The following is a 6,000-nucleotide window of genomic DNA, read 5'->3' as shown; positions in this document are numbered from 1 at the left end:
TTCGCACTTTCTTCAAGATTATCTCTCAATTTGTGAATGAGAATTGTTGCATCATCAGTGAAAGGATGAATTTATTCTCTGTACTGGAACAAAGTGGGAGGGTTTCTGCATTTCGTTGTGTGGTTGTACGTTAAAAAAAGACAGCTACTAGTTTCATCAGTGTAATTAAACATTTCTAAATCGAATTTAACTATCACATTTCGTATTGTTTACTAGTTAGATGGACGCGATCTAGGTTAAATTTTCTGAACTATAAACGTTTAAAAACCTGACCAAACACGTTTGATAACGTAAATTCTCTAAAAGTGAAGTAATTACTAATTCATTACTCTGTCATTGTACCTCTAAATTAGTACAAAAACAACAACAACAACCGCACATAAGACCTTTGTATGGTTTTTTGTTTACACACAGCCAATCTCTCGTCCATGACAAATTTAAAACATTCTTTAAACTCAGTTATTCTTTCGAAACTGACCATGAGTGAGAAATGTGGGAGCTGTTATAAGGTAGTGAGTAGACGGATTTGTTTTTAGGAAGTATTTTCACTGCGGTGGGAGTGAGTGGGGGGATGGGGGGAGGGAAGGATGCAGTGGGAAGAATGTTGGGAGAATAGAAGAGACACTCTCCTGGAATTGCAGAGTATGCAGTAGGAAAATTTTGATTGGGGAACAGGAAAGGGAAATCTATGCCCTGCAGCGACAGTTGGAGGAAGCAAGGATGGAACTGATAAGGATCAAGGGAGATAGGGGGCAGTAGGGTGGCTGGGAACTGGCAGCTGGAAGGAGGATAGGAAGAAAGAGAACGCGATCTGACAGTTTTATGATCAACACCAAAAACAGGTATCTATCGGTGCCAGAGTTAAGAGGAGAAGAGGCTCAGGTACTTTTGTAATTACTGCACAAACAGCTCTGTCCTTGACCATGGAAAAAGGCCTAGACTCAACTTACATTTACCAAGAAAAAATAAACATAAAACTCAAAACAGCATTTTCTACCAAGGAATTAAACTGTACAATAAATTACCAAAAGAGATTAAAGAAATTGCAAAAATACACTTATTTGGAAAGGCAGCTGAAAACTACCTGTTGTGAAATACATTTTATACATTGAGGGATTACTTAGATAAAATAGAGCAGGGGTTAGGTAAAACAAGTTATACAAATAATAATAATGATTATAAAACATCCAACATTCCACATACCACTTTCAGATGGTTTTTTAACTTTGTTTTTCCTTTTTTAGAAGAACTTACCCCCAAGCTATGAATTGCACAGTACTAACACCTCTTCCTCTTTCTGAGTTCAACATCTCATTCATTATAGAGGGACGCTGACTCAGTTTTTCAAGACTGCAAATGGGAAGTTGCGGTACAGAAAATGGCCCAGTGTGTGTGTGTGTGTGTGTGTGTGTGTGTGTGTGTGTGTGTGTGTGTGTGTGTGTGTTTGTTAGTGTAGTGAGTGAAGTGTTATGAAACAATGTGTGTATAGTGTGTGCAGTGACCGATAGTGAGATATGAGTGAACGGTGTGGCGTTGAATTATTTAATAAGTTATTTGTAAATAAAGTATTGTATACCAGCAGTAAATCTAATGATTGTCTCTACCTAGAAGTCTGTAAATGTATTTTTATACGAATTAGCTCATTTTAAATTTGCCTAAACTTTTAAATGCTTTGACATGTCCTATATCCTTGCAAAAAGAGATCCACGGATGAATAAAACTACTTCTACAACTACATTATATACAAAGTCATATTTGGCGCTTGTCGCTGATGGCTTGAGTGAATCGATCTCGAATGTAGTTCGATCGTATTGCGAGTGGATCTCTGTACTCTGAGATCAAGTTCTAAACGAATGTTGATAAACGTCAGAGGGGCTGTTTTGTATTGATTACGGATGGGTTGAACAGTTTTAGAATACGATGTAAAGTAAAAGTAGGAATAATATTGACAACAGAGAAATAAGAACGACCTTTTCTTTCACAGCTTCAAGATGTAGAAACGAATAGCATCTAATTTCGACCGCAGTACGTACTTTCAGAGTTTCCTTAGTTGCTATGTCACTGTATGCTGGCTGATAAGTAACCGATTTAACTTGACAGTTGTGTTATGTATATTTTTCGCATATTTTACATAATCGCGCTTGTTGCCGACACTTGTTCAACCAGTACATGTGTTATTTTGTGATGAATGGATCCTCCATATCAAGTAGGAACGCAAATCTTTATGCCGGAACTGCCTACATTTGTATCGTGAATGACGTTCTTAAATGTGTACCTATTCTCTTTTTATGTTGTTGCAGTAGATGAGTGGTAACAACTGACTGAGTGGTTTGTAAAACATTTGGAATAGTTTGTGTTACGTACATGTGAGAATAATATTGTCAATCAGGATCGGAGTCAAGTTATGTGAAACTTGGAACTATAGACAAACATTTCGCTTTTTGAAAGGAATGCAACGAAACTCCCACATATTGTTTGTTTAATTTGTTTCTCATGCCTATTTTTCAAAAGTCCATTTAATAATGTATTTAAAAGCAGTGGCAACTGTCACATTGTTGTTGATGGGTGGATGTATTACACAACAAACCTTGAAAAATGACCTATTTAGCACTTCATTCATCCCATTTCTGCTGTTCTATAGTGTGGCTCTGTATGATGACTCTTATCAATATGCTTTACAGATTGGCCCAGGTTTGACTGAAGTTACATATTGCACCCCCCACCTCCATCCGCTCCTTGAATATCTTGGTTGTGGTGACAGACTAATCTGTAGTGTAGCCTGAGGCGTAGGTGAGGTTGGAAGGTGGAGATGGGTTGAGAGTTAGCAAAGCCAACAAATGTGAAAGCAAAAAATCTGGTTGTGCTAATAACAATTTCACTGGTAGAGAAGCCAAATGTGAGAGGGGATCCAGTACATAAATTTTACCCAGTGTTTTGAATTGTAGTTGCAATTGTTAATATTTATAGTAAATCTCACACTCATTACCCAATGTATTGTTCTTGGCCGTTACCACGCACTCCCAAGCGACTAGTAAAAAGTGCAGGTGACTCCTGTATATAAGAGGGGTAAAGGAATGGACCTGCTAAATTACAGACCAATATCCTCAACCTCCATTTGCTTCGGAGTTCTTGAACATATTCAGAATTTGAATATAATAAGTTTCCTTGAGATTGAGAAGCTATGTCCATGAGTCAGTATGACCCATTTCTCACACGTTATACCACGAACTGTGGATGAAGAGCAACATGCAGATTCCTTAGCATGGAAGTGTGTGACACAGTGCCTCACTGCCAACTGTTAACGAAGATACAAGCATATGGAATAGGTTCCTACCTGTGTGCATGGCTCGAAGACTCCTTAAGTAATAGTACCCAGTATGTTGTCCTCAATAGTGAGTGTTCATCAGACACAAGGATGTCATCAGGTGTGTCTTAGGAATGTATGATAGGACTGGTATTATTTTCTATATACACAAATGATCTGGTGGACAGGGCGGGTAGCAGTCTGAGTTGTTTGCCGATAATGCTGTTGTGTATGGGAAGATGCCGAAGTTGAGTGGTTGTAGGAGCATACGAGATGACTTAGACAAAATTTCTACTTGGTGTGATGCATGGCGTAGAAAAATGCAAGTTAATGCGGATGAGTAACGTCTGCTGCTTGTGGTCTAGTGGTTAGCATTTCAGTCTGTGGATCATGGGGTCTCAGGTTCGATTCCTGGCTGGGTCATGGATTTTCTCCACTCGGGGTCTGGGTGCTTGTGTTGTCCTCATCATTTTGACATCATTTGGAAAAATGGTGAGACTGGGCTGTGTACAGATTGGGAATTTTGTACGGGTGCTGATAACCATGCTGTAGAGTGCCCCACAAACGAAAAGTCATCACCACCTGGATGAGTAGGAAACACAGACCTATAATGCTCAGTTATAGCATTAGTAGTGTCCTGCTTGAAACATTTACATTTTTTAAATATCTGGATGTAATGTTGAAAAGTGGTGGAAAATGGAATAAGCATCTGAGTAGTGTGGTAAACAAGGTGAATGTTGACTTTGGTAGTACTGCTTGAGTGTTTTCAGAGACGGGCTGCTAGATTTGTTACATGTAGAATCAGACAACATGCTAGTGTTGCGGAGATGCTTGCCAGGAGGAAGGTACATTCTTTTTGAGGAACACTGTTAAGAAAATTCAGAGAAGAGGAATTTCAAGGTGACTGCAGAATGATTGTACTGCTACCAACATACATTTTGTGTAAGGACTACGAAAAGAAACTAGGGCTTGTACTGACGCATATAGAGTGTTTTTTTTCCCTTGCTCTGCTCGCAGTTGGAACAGGAAAGGAAATGACTAGTAGTTGTGCAGGATACCTTCCACCACACACAGTATGGGAGCTTGTGGAGTATGTAAGTAGGTGTGGATTTAATTCAGCATTACATTATGCAGTTTCCAGAATGGTTTGCAGAAGAGATTCTGTGAAGTTTGGGAGGTAGGAGACCAGGTACTGGCTGAATTGAAGCTGTGAGGATGGGTCGTGAGTCATGCTTGGGTAGCTCAGGTGGTAGAGTACTTGGCCGCAAAAGGCAAAGGTCCTGAGTTTGAGTCTCTGTCTGGCACACAGCTTTAATCTGCCAGGAAATTACATTATGCTGTAACTGCTCTGCTTTGAGTCTCTGTCTGGCACACAGCTTTAATCTGCCAGGGAATTACATTATGCAGTAACTGCTCTGCTTGGGTCAGGAGTCTTAGACATTCGTTTGTGCAGTTGCCACAACTCAGGGACTATATTTGAGAGATGGAAGCTTTTTTGGTAGTTTCACAGTCTGGTTTTGCTTTGTGTGTTTAGAGAAGTATGAATGAAATCTTACACTGTTGTGGTGGTCTTGTCTATTTGTGACCCCTGTAAAATATCTTATTAGACTACGTACAAATGTCCTTTGTGCCATTGAAGTGAAAGCTAATGCAATTAAACTATATAATAAAAGAAAGAATGTTTTGCATTTTTTTTTTCTGTGTGTATAATACGCCAGTATGTGTACCATGTTTCATTTTAATTGATGGTTCCCTCCCTAATAACCAGTTGTGGGCTGTTGTCTATAATTCGTTGGCTATAAAGTCACTTATAAATGTCTGAATTAAATTAATTACATATACTGTGTTTTCATTCTCAGTTGTATGTGATTAACTAGGCCAGAACAATTCATGTTACGCTCAGTATGCTTCCAATTCTGCATTGTAAATGTGAACATTCATTTATAATATTGTTTGTTACCTCATGGAGAAAAATATTGTTTGAATTATGTATGCAATGGAAATTATTTGATCTGATATCATTTCTCCTCAGAGGTCAGAAAATTCAGTTATTGTATGCGTATTTACTTATTACACTTTTAGTTTCTTATTAAGTAAAAATGACGTGTTAAGAATTATTTGATGATCATATGAATCTTAGATGTACTTGTTCACAGTGCGAGATCTTTCAATTACAATAAACATAGCTTTTATGGGCAAAGATGATGGCAGGGCAGGATAAAGGGTGATTTCCAATATTCATTGCAAGCCACATATATTGAGCATGCAGCTGTCATGGTGTGAGAAATCAGTTTTGTGTTCAGCATTATTGACAACATAACATCTTCTGTCACTTAGATGAAAGTCGTATTATTTCAGAAAATTACTGCAAGGGAAACAGCAATAGTAAAATAGAAAGATAGTGAATCTAAAAAGAAATCAACATACTCAGCTATTTTCCATCATATAAGGGAGAGCTATTTGTGATTCCATAATCTGCAAATAGCAGCGACTGAAAGTCTTTTTTATTTCTGTATCTGCGTAGCAGACATCTTTTTCTTCTTCTGGTATTACATAATTTACCAGAAAATCTGTGTCATTTCTCAGGTTGTCATCGTGATTATTGAAGTAGTTGGTTAACAGTAATAGACACATCAAATAAACTCATCATAATATAGCTTCAGCTATTACTACTCCACTCAAACTAATAAAAGTCG

General features: G+C 38.1%; 1 protein-coding gene across 1 annotated transcript in view; it reads left to right on the top strand.

The window, feature by feature from the left end:
- The first annotated feature begins 1,864 nt into the window (after positions 1-1,864).
- Positions 1,865-6,000, top strand: part of LOC126457180 (transmembrane protein KIAA1109) — a 507,473-nt gene continuing 503,337 nt past the window's right edge. The window contains exon 1 of the mRNA XM_050093265.1: positions 1,865-2,025. The gene's annotated coding sequence lies outside the window, so the exon portion shown is untranslated. The remainder of the gene's footprint in view (positions 2,026-6,000) is intronic.

This window comes from Schistocerca serialis, chromosome 2 (assembly GCF_023864345.2).
Source record: "Schistocerca serialis cubense isolate TAMUIC-IGC-003099 chromosome 2, iqSchSeri2.2, whole genome shotgun sequence".
In the NCBI taxonomy this organism is placed as follows: domain Eukaryota; kingdom Metazoa; phylum Arthropoda; class Insecta; order Orthoptera; family Acrididae; genus Schistocerca; species Schistocerca serialis.
The sequence above is the reverse complement of the archived record's forward strand: the minus strand, read 5'-3'. Positions and strand labels throughout refer to the sequence as shown.